This window comes from Chaetura pelagica, unplaced genomic scaffold (assembly GCF_000747805.2).
Source record: "Chaetura pelagica isolate M959 unplaced genomic scaffold, ChaPel_1.0 scaffold272, whole genome shotgun sequence".
Classification (NCBI taxonomy): Eukaryota; Metazoa; Chordata; class Aves; order Apodiformes; family Apodidae; genus Chaetura; species Chaetura pelagica.
In genome coordinates, this window is record NW_009952445.1 from 562,314 (window position 1) to 582,646 (window position 20,333).

Here is a 20,333-nt window from a genome sequence, read left to right on the forward strand (position 1 = left end):
GGAATGTGAGGTTTTGGTGCTAGAGAGTGAAGCTAAGAAAATTGAAAAGGTTGCACAATATTCGGATGTAAAATGCTCCTTGAATCTGGTCCATCTAAGCCTGTACTCACTCATAGGTCACCTTGTGTCTTTCATGCTGGTACCTCCAGGACCCAGCACTATGTGCAAGAGGAGAGGAGACCAGCAAGTCAAATGAGCCCTCTCATGGTGCATGAGTTGGGTCACTTTTTTGTATGCTGCCCTAGTCCAGATACAAAACTGAAGTGAGCCCAGCAGAACTCATGGGAACCATGCCTTTGTCACCCAGTCCTTTCCTGAGATCAAAGGCTGATGGCCAAGCAGGTCATTTCACATTGCCCTGTTTAGTGGGAATCTTGGAGTTGTTTGTCCTATCAGTTTATTTTCAATGACATTTTTGGAAACAGAAGAGCATCAAAACATTGAGAGAACTGTGAGAAACCAGGAAATGATAGCAAGTACAGGAGAAGGCAGGAAGGGAATGCATGTTTTCAGTTTGTATTTGAGATGCTTGCAGCAGACTTTTTGCTGGCATTTATAGCAGAATAAGATTTTGACACACTACTCAAGGAAGTAATTTACATATTATACTGTTGGCTATAACCCTGGCAGTTTAGAAGCAGGGGAAGGTGTAAATAAAAGCTTCCACAAGGCTAGTGATCAACTGAACTGAATACTGAGGTTTGTCTACACAGGAACAGTTTCAAAAGACAAGCTACAGAGCAAGAGCTCTCTGGCTTGCAGAAAGGACGAAAACAGTGGACAACATGCCTGGTGTTTTTACAGGTATATTTACCTCATCTGCCTCTGTGGCACCTGACAGCAGCACTGGCTCTGAAAACGTGGACCTGCCTCAACCTGAGCACTGCAGCTACATTCATTTATGTGTCTGCTGCAGCTAAAAATAGTTTTGTCAAAAAATGTTTGGCTTGATAAATGAGTAACCTTGGAAATGCAGCCATAAATCCCCTTGCCTAAAAGAAGGGCTGGATAAGTCAGCTCCAAGAAAGATGTGGCTGCCTCAGAGGATTAAAGCGGGGAGCGGGGTAGGTACCACACACATTGGGTGATGATCTTCAGTGCTGCTAGTACAGCTGGGGCAGGACAAAATGGATCAGAGCCTTACTGCCTGAGCTGTTCAATTGATTTTCTGGGGAGTATTTTGGAGTCTGGGCTCCATGCTCAGCTCTGCTTCTGGTGTTCCTGAACTAGCTAGGGTCAGAGGCATCCCTGCACGTCTGTATGAGCTGCAGCAGTTTGGGAAGCTTGTGTTTCCTGCTGGGGGGAAAACTGCTGCCCTCTTCAGAGGATAAAGGTGGGACCTTAGGAAAACAGACATTGTACTTTTTAAGGACATGTACTTTTAAAGCTGTCAAGATACCTGTCCAAAAAAAGCCCCAAAGCCAGAGAGCAGGCACTAGCATCCTTGCTCTTACTATTGTGACAGTGGCTTTAGGGAGTACTTTCCCTGTCACCCACATCAGAAGGGATTTTTTTTAAGGTAGAACAAACGTGCTTCCTCAAATGCTCTAGCAGTTTTTTGCCTTATTAGTGTCCACATCTGCAGTGTAAAGTTAACAAGCACATTTCTGGATTGCTATGGAATGCCTTGCTAATCACTAGTTAGGTCTTCTCTTATTGTCTGACTTTCAAACAGCTCCAGCATTTTCTTGAGCTGGTGGAAAGCCTTCCCTGCACAGGCTGAAGACATTTGGGATGCCACATGGGCAGGGGATTCAGGGGTGCACTAGTTACAGAATGAATATGGAGCACAAACTAAATGAATTCAGTGCTTGTTAAATGTTATCCAGTGTTTAGCAGCCTGCAGCACTTTCAGGACAAACTGACAGGGAACATGCTCTGAACCATGAGGTTAAGGCCACTATCAGCAACAAGCTTAGAGAGCTGCAGAGCAAAGAGTCTGAAGAGATCATGGCTGGCAGAGTGGGAAGGATTGATCAGCCAGATAGGCTGAAGAGGTCAGGACCCCTTTTCTATGATTTTGTAATTAGACAGAGGACACACAGGACTGCAGCAGCCCCTGGCCGGGCTCACTGGGTTTGCAGTATCTACATTAAAACTAAGGTAAAAGCTACAGTTTAGCAGTTTAATCTTGCTTTTCCACACCATAACATTTATTCATGCATCTGTCTTTGAACCTTTGAGATAATTCACCCTGGCTCAAGTGCAGCAACTGCTCTATTTTCACAGCAACTCAATGGCCTTTCAGATTGGTTTGCTTCTCGTGCATAACTCATTTCACTGAAAACAGAACCTTCCATAGGTTTGAAGGTTGAAATTCAGATTTAGGATTGATACCTTTTCTCATTAGCAGCACATGAGCTGCTCTTTTAGTCAATAATAAGCAAAACATCCCTCATGCTTGAGTCCCACCAGCTACGAACGAGATAGGAGTGCAGAGAAAAGCAGTTGTACCTTGAATTTCCAGCTGCCAGAGGGTGGCAGCAGGAGACAAGGATAGTGACTGCAGGGTGAGTGGTTTGAACAAACGGAGCAAATCTGTGGATCTTCCTCGCAGTTTATTCCTTCATCTTCCTGCTGCTCCCGGTAAGACCATGAAGCCCTGCGAGAAATTCCCAAGACCTGAGCAAGGACAGACTTTTCAGTTCCCAGGCTTTTTTCCATCGGGATAGCCTGGTAGGACTCTGGGGGGACATGGCTGTGCACAGCTCAGACTGCACACTTCCCTGTGGGTTTGTGGTCAGCATTTCAGATGCCTGTCCTGGTCCATGGTCATGGCATCATGCACAACAATAGGTGGATGGTGGTCAGTACATAGACACTTTCATCTATCAGGTACTCATTCTTCCTGTGTGAAATGGAAACTGTTCCACTTCCTCCTGTGCTTTTGATAATTTCCAGGCATTTGATTGTGATTCTTTACTATTAGGGGCTTATGGCAGTGCCACAGAAAATGCTGCCAGGGAATCCTCATGGGTCGATTTGGGGCAAGAAGACTGTCAGAGGTGGTGCCACGAAATGCCCATTGCATGGACACCAGTCCTGCAGACAGGACGCTGTGCTCCCCTGCTCCAGCGTGAGGGGAACCAGAAGCAATGCTTTCTGCTGCATAAATGCCTGTTTCTTAAACATAGCTGCTGCACTTACATCTGTGGAGCTGCACATCTCAGCAGCAGTGAGGATCACAGAGAAATAGTCTTCCTTTTGAGTCCAAGAGGCTCTTCCTTCAAGAAACACACTGGAGGTGAAACACACCTGGGAGGAAGGGGGACAAGCTGATCTGCAGGCAAGGAAAAGGCATCTCCAGGGTTGTGAGTCTGGCATCTCTCATGGGCACTAAATTCACTTGAGAAGACTTTTTAGTAATTATAGAAGACTGGGGGAGTAAAGAAAATGTTTGCCAAGAGTGATATGATGACAACAGCTTGGACTGTAAAATTCCTCTCTTGTCCCAGCACGGGGACGCTGAGCCAGGCGCTGCCACCCTTGTCTGGTCCCAGGGGAGTTCTTGCTGCTGAGCTCTGGAGCAGTGTGTGTGTGACCTGGCAGGGGGCCAAACAGCATCGAACCACCCTGCTGGAGAGCCTGTTGGCATTTCCTTCCCATCATCTGGGGATTCCAGCTGTACCCTTGCCCTGAAGGACACCTCTCTTGATCACACAATCGCAGCGTGTCAGGGGCTGGAAGGGACCTCCAAAGGTCATCGAGTCCAACCCCCCTGCCAGAGCAGGACCAAAAAAACTAGGGCAGATCACTCAGAAAGGCATCCAGACAGGTCTTGAAAGTCTCCAGAGAAGGAGACTCCACAACCTCTCTGGGCAGCCTGGCCTAGGGCTCTGTGACCCTCACAGTGAAGAAGTTCTTCCTCATGTTGAGGTGGAACTTCCTGGGCTCCAGTTTGATGTTGAGCTGTGTTTTCATGGCTGTTGGCTGCTTTAAGCTTCAATCTTCAAAGAGTCCCTAAAAATGTTGATGTCTGATTCTCATTAAAACAAGCAACAAGTAGAGACCTCAATCCCTTAGGCAGCTATTGAATGACTGGTCAGAGCTTCAGCTGGTTGATCAAACATGGCTCTGCTGCATCATCTGGGGTTTTTTTCCTCTCAGATTTAGACCATTCAGTGGGTATTAGTTTCTATTAGTAGGCTCAGGGAGAAAGGAGGAGCATGATGAAGAAGGGAATATTGGGCAAAAGAAAGAAAGGAAAATGATAGCATAATGAGGGAGAGGACAACCATAATAAATAGTGAAGAAAAATCTATAGAGACAAGTGAGTAACCAGAAATATGGATGGAAGGACATCCAAGAGCAATTCCTCTTGATTGTAGAAAAGAGAAAACTGTCGTGAGAAAATGGCTCAATGCTGAGTAGAAATATTAAAGCTGGGAGTCTCATTTGGCATCAGTACAACATGACCTGGCAGCCAGGGGAGGGAGTACAACTGCAGTGCTAGTGTGTGATTCTTTCTGTGACCCTGCAAAAGTTACATAAACATTGCTTCTGTTTTTATGCCTCTCTAATTTAGGAACAATACTTCCTGCTGTCTTCCCATGGTGTTGAAAGGTCAAATTAGTTAATGGAAGGGAAGTTCTTGAGGATCATTACTACTGTTGTCATTACTATTATTATTTCCATTTATATCAGGTATAATGGAAGTGTTAATATTGGGGAAGGGAAGTAAGTGAAAGAGGAGTGGCAAACATCAAAAGCAGTAGCTGGCCATGCTGGGGCCAAGGATCTGTCTCCAGGAGAGATAAGTATTACCTGTTTCACTAGCCAGAAAATCCTGTAGTTTTAGGTTTACCTAATTTATGGAATTACCTGGTTGCAGGGCAGATTTTCTTGATGTTTCTGTTTAGAATTCACATGAGCAATATAACAAGGCAGAAAGTTCACTGTCTAACCAGGTGGTGAAAAACCCCCTCAACAACTGTACTTTGAGAGCCTTCTGGTTGTCTTCTTTCTTCTCTGAGCCCATCACATCTCATCTGTATCTTCTTACATGGAAATACTTTCCAGTGACTCCAAAAAGACACAGTCCAAGGTCAGTCTCATGGCAGTTGGTCACCCTGTCAGGCTACAACCTCTAGAGGTTACGGTACTACAGGTCATAACAGCAAGTAAAGAAAAGTAAGATGGAGGTTGGGGAGGACTTGTAAAAAGCATCCTGCAAAAAAGGGCACAAGTGCAACGTAACAAAGATTGCAAGGCAAGTTCCAAGTGTTGTCATTTGCTCCTTTAGAACAGACAGGAGGGAGGTTAAAGAAATAACTAGATTTTCTACTATGGCAGTTCCTGTGATGCTGGGTTTGGCTTTCCCCAGGCGTGAAAAATTGTCTTTGGAGTAGGTAACAAACACTACTTTGCAGAAACATCTCCAACCGGTTTGTTTTCCTAGATGGCAAGGACAGGAGGAGGGAGGGTACGGAAGGTCATGCTGTGAGAAGAGAGGATGCAAAGCAAAAGAAATTGCCAACAGCAAAAAAATAGTGGCATGTTCCTATGCTTACCTGTTTGCTCTCAGTGGGGAAGGTGACATTTCTTGAGGTTGGCTACTCTTTGCACCTTTTACGTTGTGGTTGGTGAGCACATGTTGGTCCCTGACATCCCACAGTTTGAGGGATACACCACAACCAGCAGGAAGGGCTGTTTGGAGGTGGTGTGGGGGGACTTTACAGGTGCCTAAGGAAAGGATTTGGGAGCAGCTGCTGCCACTGACTGAAAATCCTAGGGCTCATAGGGTTCAGGCATTCCCTTAGCAGGACCCTGACTGATAATAATCACAACTGCTACCACAGGCCCATCTCCAGCTTTTTCTGGGGCATGGCACTGGGTGAGAAACATCAAGCTGGAGGCTCATCTCTGTAAGTAAAGCTGGTTCATGCTGCATTGGCTCCTGCCACGATGCTCAGGATGGAGACAGTGATGGGGACGATGACAGGATGAGGAGTGGCTGGGGAATGGGAGGTGGGAGTTTGCCAGGGATCCTCAGCCTCCACACTCTTCCAAGCTGCACCTCCACAATGGACTCCATGGCTGTTTGATAGTCCCCTGCCTAGGCTGTATTGGGCTCCCTGTCTAAATGTTACAGAAACTGGAGTTTTAATGATGAAACCTTGTGAGAAGTGTGAGACAGGACTGTGAAGCAGGGGGCAGGATGGCAAAGCAGGGGGGAAAAAAAGTCTCAGGGGCAGAAACCTTGGGTGTGTTTGGGGCAGAGCAGAAGACCTTTCCAGCAGACTCTTAGGCAAACAGCTATTTTTAACTCTCACATTGCAAAGCAAATATTAACTCTCAGACATGTGCAGTGACTGGCTTTGTGTGCTCTGGAGAGGGGTGAGCTGTATCACATACAACAGAGTAACAGGGAATGACTTCTTGTAGCCCCTTGAGCTGATCTCACCCTGATAATTGCTGCAGACCAAACAAGATCAAGTTAACGTGCTCCAACCCCCAGTGCTTGTATCACCTGCTCATATACCTCCTGTGGCATGCATGGAATGGATTGTTTGCAAAAACCAAACATGAACCAAAAAGTAAGACTCTCTGATTCCCACGTGCATGGGAGGGTGTGTTCAGCTGTGGATAAAAGCTGGCCTGGCACAGAAGGCAGAGAAAGAGCAGGAGAAGGTGATGCCTCAAGTTTCAGTGCTGCCCAAGGGGAGCACTACCCTGCACCTGCACAGGTCTTGCTTTTCCATTGTTGCTCTGTCTGTGATTCAGGTGCATGTCGGTGTTTTTTTTTTTCTTTGCCTTGCCTGGTTGCTGCTGAACAACAGGAGGGAAAGGTAGGAAGGAGCATTAATGACATTTTTGATACTGACTTCCTGGACACCCTGACACAGAGCAGCAGGTAGCCAAGTGCTGGGAGAGCCAGGACAGAAGCCATCTCCTGTCCTCTGGCAACCTTTTCCCTGTCTCTCTGGGCTAGCAGGAGAAAGCCTGTTTGCTGCCCCTGGAAAGCATGTCAGAATGCCTTCTTGCAGGTGGTCCCTGGGCACATCACAGCTGGCTTTCTGCTGGCTGAAAACAAGCTGATTTTTCCCTTGTCCTGCACATGCTCTTGCTTCTCCTTGCCTCCAGCTTCAGTACGTGTGTTGCAAATGCCACTGAGCAGCTGAGAGCTGGCTTTGCTGCTGTCTTTCTGCTTGCTGTTGTCACAGCTTTTCTACATCTCTGTTTTCTGCCCCTCCTTTTGCCCAGCCTGTCCATTCCTACTGTAAGGCCTGGGGCAGGACCTGTCCCTGATGGTGTGTTTGTCCCTTGCCTCTGAAACAGGGACTGCATATGGCTCTAGGCGTTACTGTAGAGCAAACACAGATTAGTTCCTTGTCTTGTATATATGGAGAGGGGTGGGGAAAATGTATTGTTAGCTTTGCCTTGTTACAGACAAAATCCTGGAGGCTTCTTGAAGGCCTGAATCAAAGCTGTAGCCTAGGTCCATCTTTCTTTGTACATTAGCTGAAGGAAGACTTGGTTTTCCTGGCCTCTTCCACTTTTGAATGTAAAATCTCTGTGGGAGCCTAACAGTTCTGTGCTTAAGAAGGTGGAAAATTATCTTAAGAGCTAAGCCTTCTTTCCTCTGCTGGGTTAGGAATTTAGAGTCACCAAGAGGAGTCAGACACAAACTCATCCAAGCATGTCTTCTTATCTCTTGTAGCTGAAGCCAGCAATCTGTTTTCCATTCACTTCTTGCTACTTTTTGCTGAGGGGCTGACTGCTGAGATTAACCTTGCTCCCAGGACAGGAAACAATCAGGAACTGGAAAGGTGTGGAAGTGTTTGAGCCAGCAGGGTAGTCTTAGGAATGACCTTGAATCCTTGCCACTTGCCAGAAACTTGCAGGCACCTTGCATGGATCACAGTGGCATTTCTGCAGCTGTATTGGTGCTTTGGTGCCCACAGCCACTTTGCTTTGCTTCCAGCCCTCCATAAATTGTACTGTAAAGAGGCTTGGTCCTTCAGGAGCCTCTCTCTGCACTGGGGCAAAAACACTGGTCTATTGCTTGCACAGGGAGTGAAGGGGCTGTAGAGAAAAGGTGGTGCTCACTCATCACGGGGTATCAGGTATCCATCAGGATCTTGGTGGGCAATAGGCAACACTTTGCTGCTGCTGCATGTGCTTTGTTTTGGCTTTTGGGAATTCCTGTAAAAGGTGAGGTCCAGGTCCCCTTTCTAGGAGCTGCTGTGTGCCACTTCCATGCATCATCCTGGGCAGATTCCAGTTTGGGTAAAAACAACTCACTTGACTGAAATCCCTCCTCTGGAAAAAAAAAAATAGAAGCAGTTCCTGCTCATTTCAGCTCTCCTCTGGCCCAGCCTTAGGCACAGAGAGAATAAGAATTGCCTGAGGCAGCACAGTAGGGGAACAGGAGAGGGGTAAAGCCACAGGGACTAGGAGTGATGTCTCCAGACATGTCTTGAAGGAAACTCCTCTGACCCAATGAGGGATGGATGGTCATGGAAGCTGATTAATTCAGTGGAAGGGCAGGTGAGCTGATTTTGTCCTGACGAGTGTGGATCTGTCTGTCTCCAGAGACACATACACACAGGCTGAAAGAAGCCATGAGCTGTGACAGTTTGATGCAGGCCTGAGCTCAAGACTCTCCTCTGTATGGGGTTAAATACTGCTGAGTTTCTCTGGTGTTGGTCACAACGCTTAAATCAGGTGACTGTCACTGCAACATGGTGAGTAGATGTCCCCCTAGATGTGCCTCATATATGGGGATAGCAGAAGTGTTAGAGTTGTGAATAGTAGGGGCTAGGTGTCTTGCTCCAAGCCAAGTAAGTATATTCAATAATACATTTCAGGCTGAAAGTGGGAGGAAATGTGTTGTTTTGACTGTGTTAAATAACAAATTCATTTTTCTTAAGTGTCAGAAAGATTTTGTAGCACTGCTAACCCTTCTAAACCATGTACTTTAATTTGTTCTTCTACTAAATAAATTCAGCCTCTCAAGGTGAATTCACTCTATGGGAACCTTGTCTGACTACCTGGAATAAATTAGTCTTTCTACTACTATGCTTTGTAACTGGGATCAGAAATGTTACTGTAAAACAATCCAGAGCACTATGAGAAAAAATCCCTTCCCTGCTTCCCTGCAGAATAAAACAATAACTAATTTGGAAACACTTTCTTGGGCTTAGAGTAAATGTCAATAGCTACATTCTCTTGAGATGCATGTCTGCATCAGGGATGAGGAAATCCAGCAGAGACACAGCTCCAGGGGGAGACCTTTGACTTAACTATTTTTTGATTGAATTGTCTTAGCTGCTCTGTCAGGCTGACACAGGGGTTGGGGACAATGGGGAGGAATTTCTGTCTGTCTCATGGGAAACACTCGCTGCCCCCAGGTTGTGACATGGCATGAAGTCTGAATGAGGGGAGCAGCATATTCTCTAGAATCATCCAGTAGCTCTGCAACTTTCTTTTGAGGTTTGAGAACCATCTCTGAACTCCACAGGGGCTTAAAAAAATCTCCATCTCCAACATGAAAGCTAAATCAGGTGGCTACTCTGAGCAGTCCAGACTTGGCCCAGTGATCTCTGTGTGCACTTTTCTGCCCTGGTTGCAGTTTATGACTGGTCTATATTACACCTAATAGTGGACAGGTAGATGAAAGCCCAGTCTGACCTCTTTGACGTTCCAGTCTGGGCACTGAGTAGTGATTAAATCCTTGACTATTGAATTTGAAAACTGATCCTGTCAGTTTTCCTGTATTTTCTTTCAAACACAGAAAGGTTTAACCCTTTTCCCCAGGTTGCACCTTGTGAGGGACCAGGAAGAGATGAACCCTCCCAGATACACTGCAAGTGCATCATTCCACTGGAAAGAATGAAAATAGCTCCAGTAAAGCATTTGAAAATAAGAGGTGTAAAGTAGAGAACATTTTTCTGTAATGCTCCTCTCAGGCACGTCACGGTCTCCTTGCAGCAGAGGAAGATACTTCTCTCAGTTCCTTCATGGAGCAAAATTTCTTCCTCTCACACCCTGTCGCTTCCTATAAAATGTTTTTTGGCAGCTCAGGAATTCTGAACAGCCATCTCCAGCAGTTCATTTGTGATGCTTCCCTTCCCATCATTATAATATCTGACATGAAAAGGGCAGTAGTTTGTCACTGCAATTGCTGCTGCTTCTGTCAACACCCAGCTGTGCTGGCTTACTGTTTTTTCAAGAGCATTTCCTGGTGTCACTCAGCAGCTGTACCAACCTGCTGCATGGCACAGCTCTCTCCTGTCCAGCTGCATACAGTGTGTGTACATATTTGCCTGCTTGCTTCTATTTTTAGTTGAGAAATTTCAGCACATGGAGTTTACAGTTTCATGATAGAAAGGACACAAAGATGGAATAATCCATTGTAAAAGCTGAAGAGAATTTGTTGTGACAAAAGCTTGGCAAAGAAAGGGAGGAGAAAAGAGGAATAAAGAAAGAAAACTTGGTTAAAATAATCAAGAAAGGATCTGTTAGACAGCATTCTCTGAACCTACAGTAACCATAGTGAACCACACAAAAGACACTAGTAATAAGTCTTATGTATCCTTGGTGATCTGCTTAAGGAACTTCTTGCTTTTACAGTAAGCCAAAAAAAGGGAGAACAGATGGGTTCAAAGTCTGCTGCAGGACCTACTGAATGACAAGAAGCCTCCTCTCATGCAAGAAAACAGACTGGAGTGTTAATGACAAGTGGGACCAGGGGTGGCCTTTGGGATTTTCAGGAAAGGGCAGTGGGCACTGAAGGCTTTCTTGGCTGCAGTAAAGACAACTGAAATGACTTGTGTCCAATTGTGGAGCCCCCAACACAAGAAGGATATGGAGCTCCTGGAGAGAGTCCAGAGGAGGCCACGGAGATGCTGGGAGGGCTGGAGCAGCTCTGCTCTGGAGCCAGGCTGGGAGAGTTGGGGTGTTCAGCCTGGAGAAGAGAAGGCTCCAGGGAGACCTGAGAGCAGCTTCCAGTGCCTGAAGGGGCTCCAGGAAAGCTGGAGAGGGACTTGGGACAAGGGCAGGGAGGGATGGGATGAGGGGGATGGATGAAAACTGGGAGAGGGAGATTGAGGTGAGATATGAGGAGGAAATTCTTTGGTGTGAGGGTGGTGAGAGCCTGGCCCAGGTTGCCCAGGGAAGCTGTGGCTGCCCCATCCCTGGCAGTGTTGAAGGGCAGGTTGGAAACCTGGGCTGGTGGGAGGTGTCCCTGCCCATGCAGGGGGGTTGGGATTGGATGTGCTTTGAAGTCACTTCCAACCCAAACTTTCCTATGATTCTACAATTCTATGACTTGAGTTTGTGTCAACTCAAAGAGACAGTTGAAGTGTTTTGTAGTTGGGTGTATTTCAGGAGAGGGCAGCTTGGCAGGGAAGATCTTGTTCTCTCCTTCTGGAAGAACCTGAAAGAATCGGCTGGATCTGTTTGTGGAAAAGAGAAGAAGGAAGTGTGGGGGAGATGTCAAAATCACAGAAATTTGATGGGAGTTCCTGGAAATCAGGAACCATCTTGTAGATGGTTGGTGGAACACACTCTGGAAGGGAATAATGCCCTGCTGCAGTGTTCTGATTGGCCTGGACTCTCCCCAGGGTCAGGACCCAGCTACGGGCTCACAGAGACAGCCCCTGGAATCAGAGCCAAGATCTGGATCAGCACCACCCTCAGAGAGCTGTCACATTCATTAGATGGGACAGACAAGGGCAGTAGAGGTTGTGTCCATTTTACAGATGGGAAACTGAGGCATGGAGGGAGCCTGCCCTTGCTGACTGACAGCACTTAGAACCATTTGGGGTTTAGGGACAGCTGAAGACTTGCCTTCTCTTTTCCTCTCACCTATGACCTGCTCCTCAGGGTTGAGACAGGTTGTCCAGAGCAGGTAACCACATGCAGAGGTGGCCTGTCTGTGTATTATTTCTCTACAATCCCCTTCCATCCTTCACTGCTCGGTGCATCACAGACCTAGCAGAGCCCCATCCTTGACTTTGTTCAGCCTTGCCCACTGAAGCAGGTGTTCATTTAAATACATGTCTGCTGAGGTTTGTTTGCTCCACTGATAATTGTTACACTGGATAGAGGTAGAGCTTTGTGTTGATAGTGCAGCATGTTTTGTTTGAATCATTCAGCCCTTTTCTGGAAATCTCCACTCCTTTAAACATAAACACTTTCAGAGGCATTCAAAGAGGAGAAATGAATGTGGAGCATCTGAGCCTTGCTTTGGGAGACAATGACTTGTTTCTGGGCTTCTGCTGGAAACCTGAAAGTCTTTTTGCTGCTTTTGACTCTGAGTGGCAGTGCCAGGTCACAGGCCTGTTGTGAATGTTTCCTTCCAGGAACTTTATGGAATTTGCATCCAGGAAAACCCAGTTTAATAAATGAGACAACTACACCTAAGCAGTAGACAGATGAGAAGGCTAATGGATTATTTATAGAAGAGATAATTGTATAAACATCAAAAGATTGATCCGTATCCCCATTTATATGTAACACCAACACAAGAAGGACATGGAGCTCCTGGAGAGAGTCCAGAGGAGGCAATGGAGATGATCAGAGGGCTGGAGCAGCTCTCCCATGGAGACAGGCTGAGGGAGCTGGGGTTGTTCAGCCTGGAGAAGACACCCGAGGTGACCTTATTGCAACCTTCCAATACCTGAAAGGGGCTGGGGAAGAGCTGTTCACAGGGCATGCAATGATAGGACAAGGGGTAATGGACCTTTAGAGGTCCCTTCCAACCCAGGACATTCTATGTTTCTATACCCTCTCTAGGTACCTAAGTAATATGGTTTCAATGCTGGCATCAGAAGCTTCTAATCACAAAAAGTGGGTCTTTTTTTAGGTCTTGCTTATGGATAGTTTAAGTACACAGGAACAAAGCAGGGCATTCCCAGCCTCTGGAATTACTTGCAGATGACTCTGTACTCATGCTAGCAAGCTTTCCTTAAAGGCATCCTTTCCCATGGTACTGTGGCTGGCCACATGGCCTTGCCAGCCCTTGACATAGGCATAAGCTGGAATGCATGAGGATTTGAAGAAAGATGTATTTCAGAGCTGTTGATAATGTTAGCAACATTCTTGGAAGTTTTGTGGGATTTGGTCTTTCCTGAAAATCTGTAATTTCACATTATTTATAATGGTGATTATGGGAGAATGCAAATTCCTATTTTCCACTAAGAAAAGGAGGAAGAGAAATGCCTAGCCAGTCTGGTTGCAAAGAGAACCTTAAAACAGTGCTTATGTAGAGTGAAAAAAAAATAAAGAAAGAAAAAGAATTTATAAATACAACTTGGATAAAGCACAGATCACAGTTTTGCTGATTTTTCAAGGTCGGGGTTCATCAAGGTGGAAATTAATACAAAAGCTTCTGATGTGTAAGAAACTCAGCCTTTGAAGTAGCTAGTCTTTCCTACAGGAGATATTTTCCAATAATGCCTTTTGTCCATTCTGTGTGATCTAACATAACAAAACCAAACTGAAAAAAACAAAACACTTCTGTTGACTATATCACAAGTTAATCTAACCCATATATCCCACTCTATTGTATTTCATTGAAATGAATCCCACCTCTTTTCCTTTGCAGCAGCAACAAACTGGAGCAGTACTGTGTTTTTGGTTTCTTATTTATTTATGCTGGCAGGGAGGTCTAATGTTTCATCTCCCACCCTTCCTGGTCATTGTGATACAAGGCTCTTTATATGAAATCTCATTCCTGTGGTTTTATCCATTCTTGAGAAGAAAAGAAAAAACTCATTCATCATAGGAATGACTTCCTGGTAGGATGAATGACAATTGATTTTTTTACCTACCTTTGTAGAGGGGTTGGAGAATTTATTAGCTAATGTTTGTGGAAGTCAGATTTTGAGTGTGAGAAGACACATGAACTGGAATACTATTGTTCAGAAGAACAGACCAGCTTCACCTGTGAGAAATCACCATTCAGCACTGAGCCTAATGTTCAGGTAGAAATCTGGGTAATACCTGTGGATGTGCTGAGTTACATGCCTGGGTTATGGCTCAGTTACACTTTGCCTGGCATGACTTGAAATAAAATCAGCTTCCAGAAGGGTGCATGCAATGTCACTGCTCAGCAAAGGGTACCCCTAGCAAATAGCCCTTCCCCTGGCTGGATCAGAGTCTGATCCAGTTCAGATGCATTTCTTTGTGTCAATGTGAAGTCTGGGAAGGTGAAATCCTGAAGGAAGAGATTATACTGCTGATGTACTGTGAGATGTTATAGTTAAGTGTGGGTCACATCACAATTGCTAACACAGGTCACAGCTTCTGTTGAACAGGGACTGCCAGGTGCTTTGAATATCAGATTTTGTGGTGGCAGGTTTTGTAATAAAAGCTATTTCAGTTGCTCTCTAAACCAGTGGCACTCCTGATCTCCATGTGTGCATTAACCCACAGATAACCTTGCCCTCTGCTGTGCCAGGACGCTTTTGCAGAGGGGCAGCACATTAGTGCACAAGGCTGAGATTCAGAGATTCTGGGCCAAATTTCCTTGTCCTCTCCCCTTGTCATTCCTTCTTTGCAGACTTGGCCTATTTCTGCTGGCACACCCATGCAGGGTCAGTGTGTGTGAAGGGCTACACAATGTATGTGATGGGCCATACACAACAGAGGAAAGGGCCCCAGGAGTCTCCTTGTAGCTTTGCCAATAGGTAGCCTTGAACATACTGATAACTTTCTCATAAAATTAAAATAGTTGTCTACTTTCTTTACATCCCTAGCTGAAAAACCCTACAGAGGTGCTGCACATCCTGAACCACAGCCACAGATGTGCACCTGCTTTGTTGCTGACCAGTCAGCAAGATGCTGTTGTTGATCAGCCAACGAGATCACCAAGAGGAGCTTGAACAAAAAAAAATACATCCAAGCTCTTCTAAACCTGGCTTTGCCCTTGGGCCTGTGCCTGGTGCTCTTATCAGGAAGCATTCCATGGCCTTTTTGCTGGTGTTTACTGCTTCCAAATGCCAAAGACTTTCCAGGCTTATTCAAAACAATGCTTCTTGGCAGAATTAATTTGGCTGCTCATCCCCAGCTTCAATCACTGAAATGTGGAGGAGGCCAGCACAGACCCTTGAGGAAGTGGGCTGGCAAAGGGAGACAGTGTTTCTTAGTCAGAGAGCTGGGTCTGGGGCTGGCAGACCTAATTCCTGCACCAGGGATGCGTGCTGAGCTCTGCGTGTGACGGCCAAGCTGTGTCAGGCATGTCCCACCATTTCTTTCTCCTCTCCCTTTCCTGTGCAGATCGAAGAGGGAGGCAAAGCAGACTCCTTGCCTTCGAAGCTGCAGGCTGGTGATGAAGTGGTGAACATCAACGAGGTGGAACTGAGCAGCTCCAGGAGAGAGGCCATCTCCCTGGTGAAAGGGTCCTACAAGCACCTGAAGCTGGTCGTCCGCAGGTAGGCAAGACCCAACACTCCTTCCTCTCTTCTGCCCTGCAGGATGTCACAGCCACTCCCCTCACACCTGCACCTGACTAGACCTGATCATGGCAAAGGCCTTGTTTAAAGCACTCAGGCATGAATGAGCCCAAGGGCAAATGTTTGCTCTTTTCAGCCAAGGTTTCTACAACTCCGTTGTCACTGGTGTGTCCAAGCATGTGAAATTCTTATCTGAATCTCTTCCACTGCTTCCCTGCCACGTGGCACTCCAGAGTTTACAAGCAGTCCCATCTTCCTTCAAAGTACTTGGGGCTTTGCAAAAGGGTGGCAGCTCCATGCACACCTCTGGCCTTGTTTTCTGCGTGTTACCACTCTTGCTGTGACAGGAGAAAGATTTCCACTGGCCTCAGAAAGATTTGGAGCTGTTTCATGTTCTGCAGGTGAGTGACAGGGTGGCTGTGCTGGCTCTGAGCAGTGTTGTGCTCAGAATGTGATCTAGGGAGAAGAGCAGTCACTTCACATGCATCTTTTGATGCTGAGGTAACTCAGCTCAGCAAATTAAGCTGATCCTCTTTGGTGACATGGATAATAAATATGGTTGTCTTCAGGTCAGGACATAGAACTTGAATCTTGATGTGCATTTTGAGTCAGAGATGTTTGGGTCTGGAATTTGGGTTTTTTGAAGACTTTAATAGAGATGTTTTCTGTATGTTTTTTAACTGTGGGCATGTCCAGTTTTTTCTTGCCAGTTGGGTGATAGCTGGTATCACTTAATGGAGTGCAGTGTCCTGAATTTCCACACTTAGCTGGAAAGGGATCTGGGTCCTGATCAGGATAACTGAGGACCTGTCATCAGCCAAACAAAAGGCATCAGTTTGGGAGACTAACTGACTAACAACTGACTAACATCTGAGCGGTGACGTCCAAGTAGGGCAGATGTGAACAGCTCAGACACTCCTGCTCTCTCCTTGCTTTTGCTGGATATATTCTTTTGTTCACCTAAAGCAGCTTTAGGTACTGACAGTGACCTTGTGACAAATTCTGAATATTCATATACAGAACTGTCAGATGGTTTGTCTGGCCATTGGGAGGATATTTGCAAAAGTAGAGTGTCAGGGGGACAGAGCCAGGCTTTTTTCAGTGATGACCAGTGATAGGACGAGGGGCAATGGGTGCAAACTGGAGCAGAGGAGGTTCCATGTGAATATCAGGAAGAACTTCTTTGCTGTGAGAGTGACAGAGCCCTGGGCCAGGCTGCCCAGAGAGGCTGTGGAGTCTCCTTTGCTGGAGATATTAAAAACCTGGCTGGACAAGTTCCTGTGTGATGTGCTCTGGGTGCCCCTGCTCTGGCAGGGGGGGTGGGCTGGGGGAGCTTTCCAGGTCCCTTCCAACCCCTGGGATTCTGTGATTCTGTGATTAGAATTTTAGTGTTTTCCAAAAACAAAATTGCTTTTATTTGAGGCTGATGTAGATTGTAGTCCAACTCTATGGACTGAACAAGATGTTTCATTCAAACTAACTGAGCAAAGCTGTGAAAACAGAACCCTTTAATTTCATTTTGCCTAGATGAACTAGTGAAATAACTGGTGCTGCTTGATGTGAAGTGAGAATTGTTTCTGTCACTTGATCTAAGAGGTAAAAAGAAAAGGTCAGAGAAGAGGGTAGACAAGTAAAGCCTGGAGTCCCATTGCAGTTGTTGCATCCCAGACTTCTTCCTCTCCACTTCACTTAGATCTTTTCATTAGTGGCATTTCTCTGGCAGGGAATAAAATCTGCCCATGGTGTGAAAAGCCCTTTTGCAGCCTACAAACTTAAGGGAGTACATTGGGAAGATCAGTTCCTGTGTGTCTCAAACTGGACACCAGGAGTGAATAAGCATTCTCTATTTGCCTAGATATGGATGCACACACTTACACATATGTGAATGTATATGGATGAATGGATGCAAATGTCTTTTTACACAGAGCAGAGATGTACTGGAGGTCAGCAGTGCCATAGGCAGGCCAAAATTCAGCAGTTTGTAATGGTTCCTTGGGAGTGGCCTGCCTGAATCATGGAACCACAGCTCTTGGAATGATTTGAGGCCCCTTTCTTCAATCTAAAATAAAATGAGCCATTTTAAAACTTCCTTGTCTAGTTTTCCACATGTTGTGGGAATCATGAGGGTGAGAGCCATCCTGATGGGCATCAGTCATGTGGGTCTCCTGACACACAAGGAGTTACTGAAAGAGGAGTAAATCCATTTCTGAAAAAGTCAACAACCAGCCACCAGTGTTTTACATGCCAGAATTACACTTCACAGGTAAAAGTAATAGTTTCTTTCTCCATTATTTTTAAGTTCCCAAGACCTTTCCACCTTTTCTTCTCCTTTTTAATGAGTATGCAAGGGTATTTGATGTTTTCCTGGTTTGGAATACTATCATGAACTTGAAGAATATTTGATTTGGAGCCTTTCATGCTTTCATTTAATCGGCACTAGAAAGATCAAGCACGATAACTTTAAGAGGTATTACATTCACATACTATTCCCTTGCCAAGGAATAAGCCCTTTGTGCACCTTTAAAGCTCAGTGACAATCCATAAACTTGGAACTCAAAAATTGCAATTACAATCTAAGAGCCCAGCCTTCAGTTCAGGTAATCTGACACAGTCCCAGCTGACCCTGCTGTGCTGGTATGAAAGCAATAAAAAAAACCCAACAACCCAAAAATATGAGGTGACTGCTCTGTGGGCAGTGGGTCCTAAGTTTTTCTGAATTCTCTCTGTCACCAAAGGTGGCAAGACTCAGTACTCTGGTCAGCAGGTGCAAGGTAGAAGACAAAGGTTTTTTTTCCTCCAGTGCTAGAAAGTGGATCAGGAGGGGTAAAAGAAGGATCCCAGAGGAGAATGGTGAGAATAAGGAAAGCAGCAAGGGGAAAGTGAGTTTCTGCTTTAATCAAAGCTTCCAACAACATGAAATGAAATGAAATGAAATGAGGCAAGATGCAAAAGAAACAAATTAAGAAAAGCAGCTCAGTACAGAACCTGAGCCACGTGGAGCCTTCATGTCAGTCAGGGGGATGCTGCTGGGCAGGCAGCCTGTCTGTGTGTTGAAATGTGAACAAAGGTTTGCAAGCCAGACATGAGGTAAAGCTACAGCACCAAGGATGTGCAGATTATCTTTACCCCAGACATAATGAGTTTAGCCATTAAGACTGGTAAAGGAAGCACTAGTGTGTTTCCCACGTGGGGTTGTTTTTTGTTGAGGGGACAAGAAGATGTTTTGCAGCACTGCATCACCTGAAAATAAATTCTTTTTTGATTGATTGAGATGGTGATTTTTGCAAATTGGCCGTAATTATTTAATTGAAGTGGATTAGGGTTGCTTGCTGCAGAGACCAGCAGCCTGAAAACTCACTGACCAGTCATTTGTGATCTGAATTTTTAGTCTGTGATTTCAGTATTCAGAGAGCTCTTGCTTAGGGAGTGACTCAAACTCACACTGACATGGACTTTACTCCTTAAAACTCGTACGCAAACAATAGCAAAGTCTGCTTGGTGTATGTTCTGTGGCTTTGGTTCTTTGCAAAGCACATCCAAGGTCAGCGTGTTTTTTGGAAGGTTTGACTGCTTGCTTTCCCAATTAAAAACCCAGAAGCTCTCTGTAGCAGTGTGATGGTGACACCAAACATCAGCATGAACAGAAAGTGCAGATTTTTGAATTCAGATGTATTGTGGTGAGACTGTCAAGCACAGGAGCTCCAGGATGCATTTTACCCACTCCTTGCACTTGTGTAGCTCACACAGCATACTCAGATTGTCATTTAATCTTCTTTTTTCTTTTGGGACAAAGGTAAGCTTTTACTACCCGTGGCAGCAGAGTGAGCCTCTACTTGTGTTACTAAGCAAAAATTGATGTCACGACACCTTGCTGAGTCTGTAGACAGGCTGGGGCAATGATGTGTTCTTTTCCCTGGAATGCCATCTGCAAAGCTCAGCACATTGTCAGTCTGCATCCGTCTGGAATTGAGCAGTTAAACAGAGGAAAAGAGTAGGAATAGTTTCAGTGAAGGGAATGTGAAGGGAAAAACCAGAGAAAATTCAGTATGAGAGAAAAGGCTAAAATAAAGAGAGATGAGAAAAATTGCCTGTTTCAGAAGGAGACGTAATAAATATGAATGGTTATAAATAAATAACCAGGACCAGAGTTGTTAGTACATGAGTTGGCCTTTCACCCCTGTGCAAACGTCCTGCTGACATCAGGGAGGGACTTGCCATGGGAGAGACATGTAAAGTCATGGATTTATACACATCTGCTAACTTGCTCATGGACTTGCAGTAGGGCAGAGAATGGCCAAATGAGCCCTAGTGCTACATAAATAGTGTCCCCATTCCCTGAGACAATCCTTATTTGGGAGATAACTGTTGACTTGTTTTTCATGGATGCTCTCCAGCTGTATTTTGTTTGTCTTCTCCTCAGCTCAGAAGCCCACAAGGGCCGTTTTCAAATGTTCACTCTGCTTCTTTGACAGGGCTGCTCATATCTAACTTCAAAGGTTGTTTGTAAAGCCTGTTTATTTCTTTCTGCCCATTCCTTGCTACCTCCCTGTCCTTGTTTTCCCCATTCATTTCCAGGACAATGAACTCAGATGTGTGTATTTGTTCATTCCTGCAGGCCTCAGGTCTGCAACTGGTGTGCTATGAGGAAACTTGCTGATACTCCACACTTCATTGTGCTGAAGCCAGAATGAGCCAGAATAAAAGCTACTTTGCATCTGAGGGGGATTACAAAGCCTTACTGAGTGTACCTTTCCAGGCCCTGAGAAGCTGAGTTACAATTTCCTGCTTTGAATACCCTGCTGGTGGTGTCTTTCATGTGCTTGCTGCTGGCAAGGTGGATTTAGTTTGGCAGTCTGTTCTAGTCCTTTTTCTGCCATCTGACACTCAAGATATTTAGAACTGCACAACAAAATTACCCATTTTCTCTTTCCC

At 45.5% G+C, this 20,333-nt stretch overlaps 1 protein-coding gene across 1 annotated transcript in view; it reads left to right on the forward strand.

Annotated features, from left to right (window-relative positions):
• Positions 1-20,333, forward strand: part of SHROOM3 (shroom family member 3) — a 158,872-nt gene that overhangs the window by 32,520 nt on the left and 106,019 nt on the right. Inside the window, exon 2 of the mRNA XM_010008523.1 lies at positions 15,226-15,380. The gene's annotated coding sequence lies outside the window, so the exon portion shown is untranslated. The remainder of the gene's footprint in view (positions 1-15,225; positions 15,381-20,333) is intronic.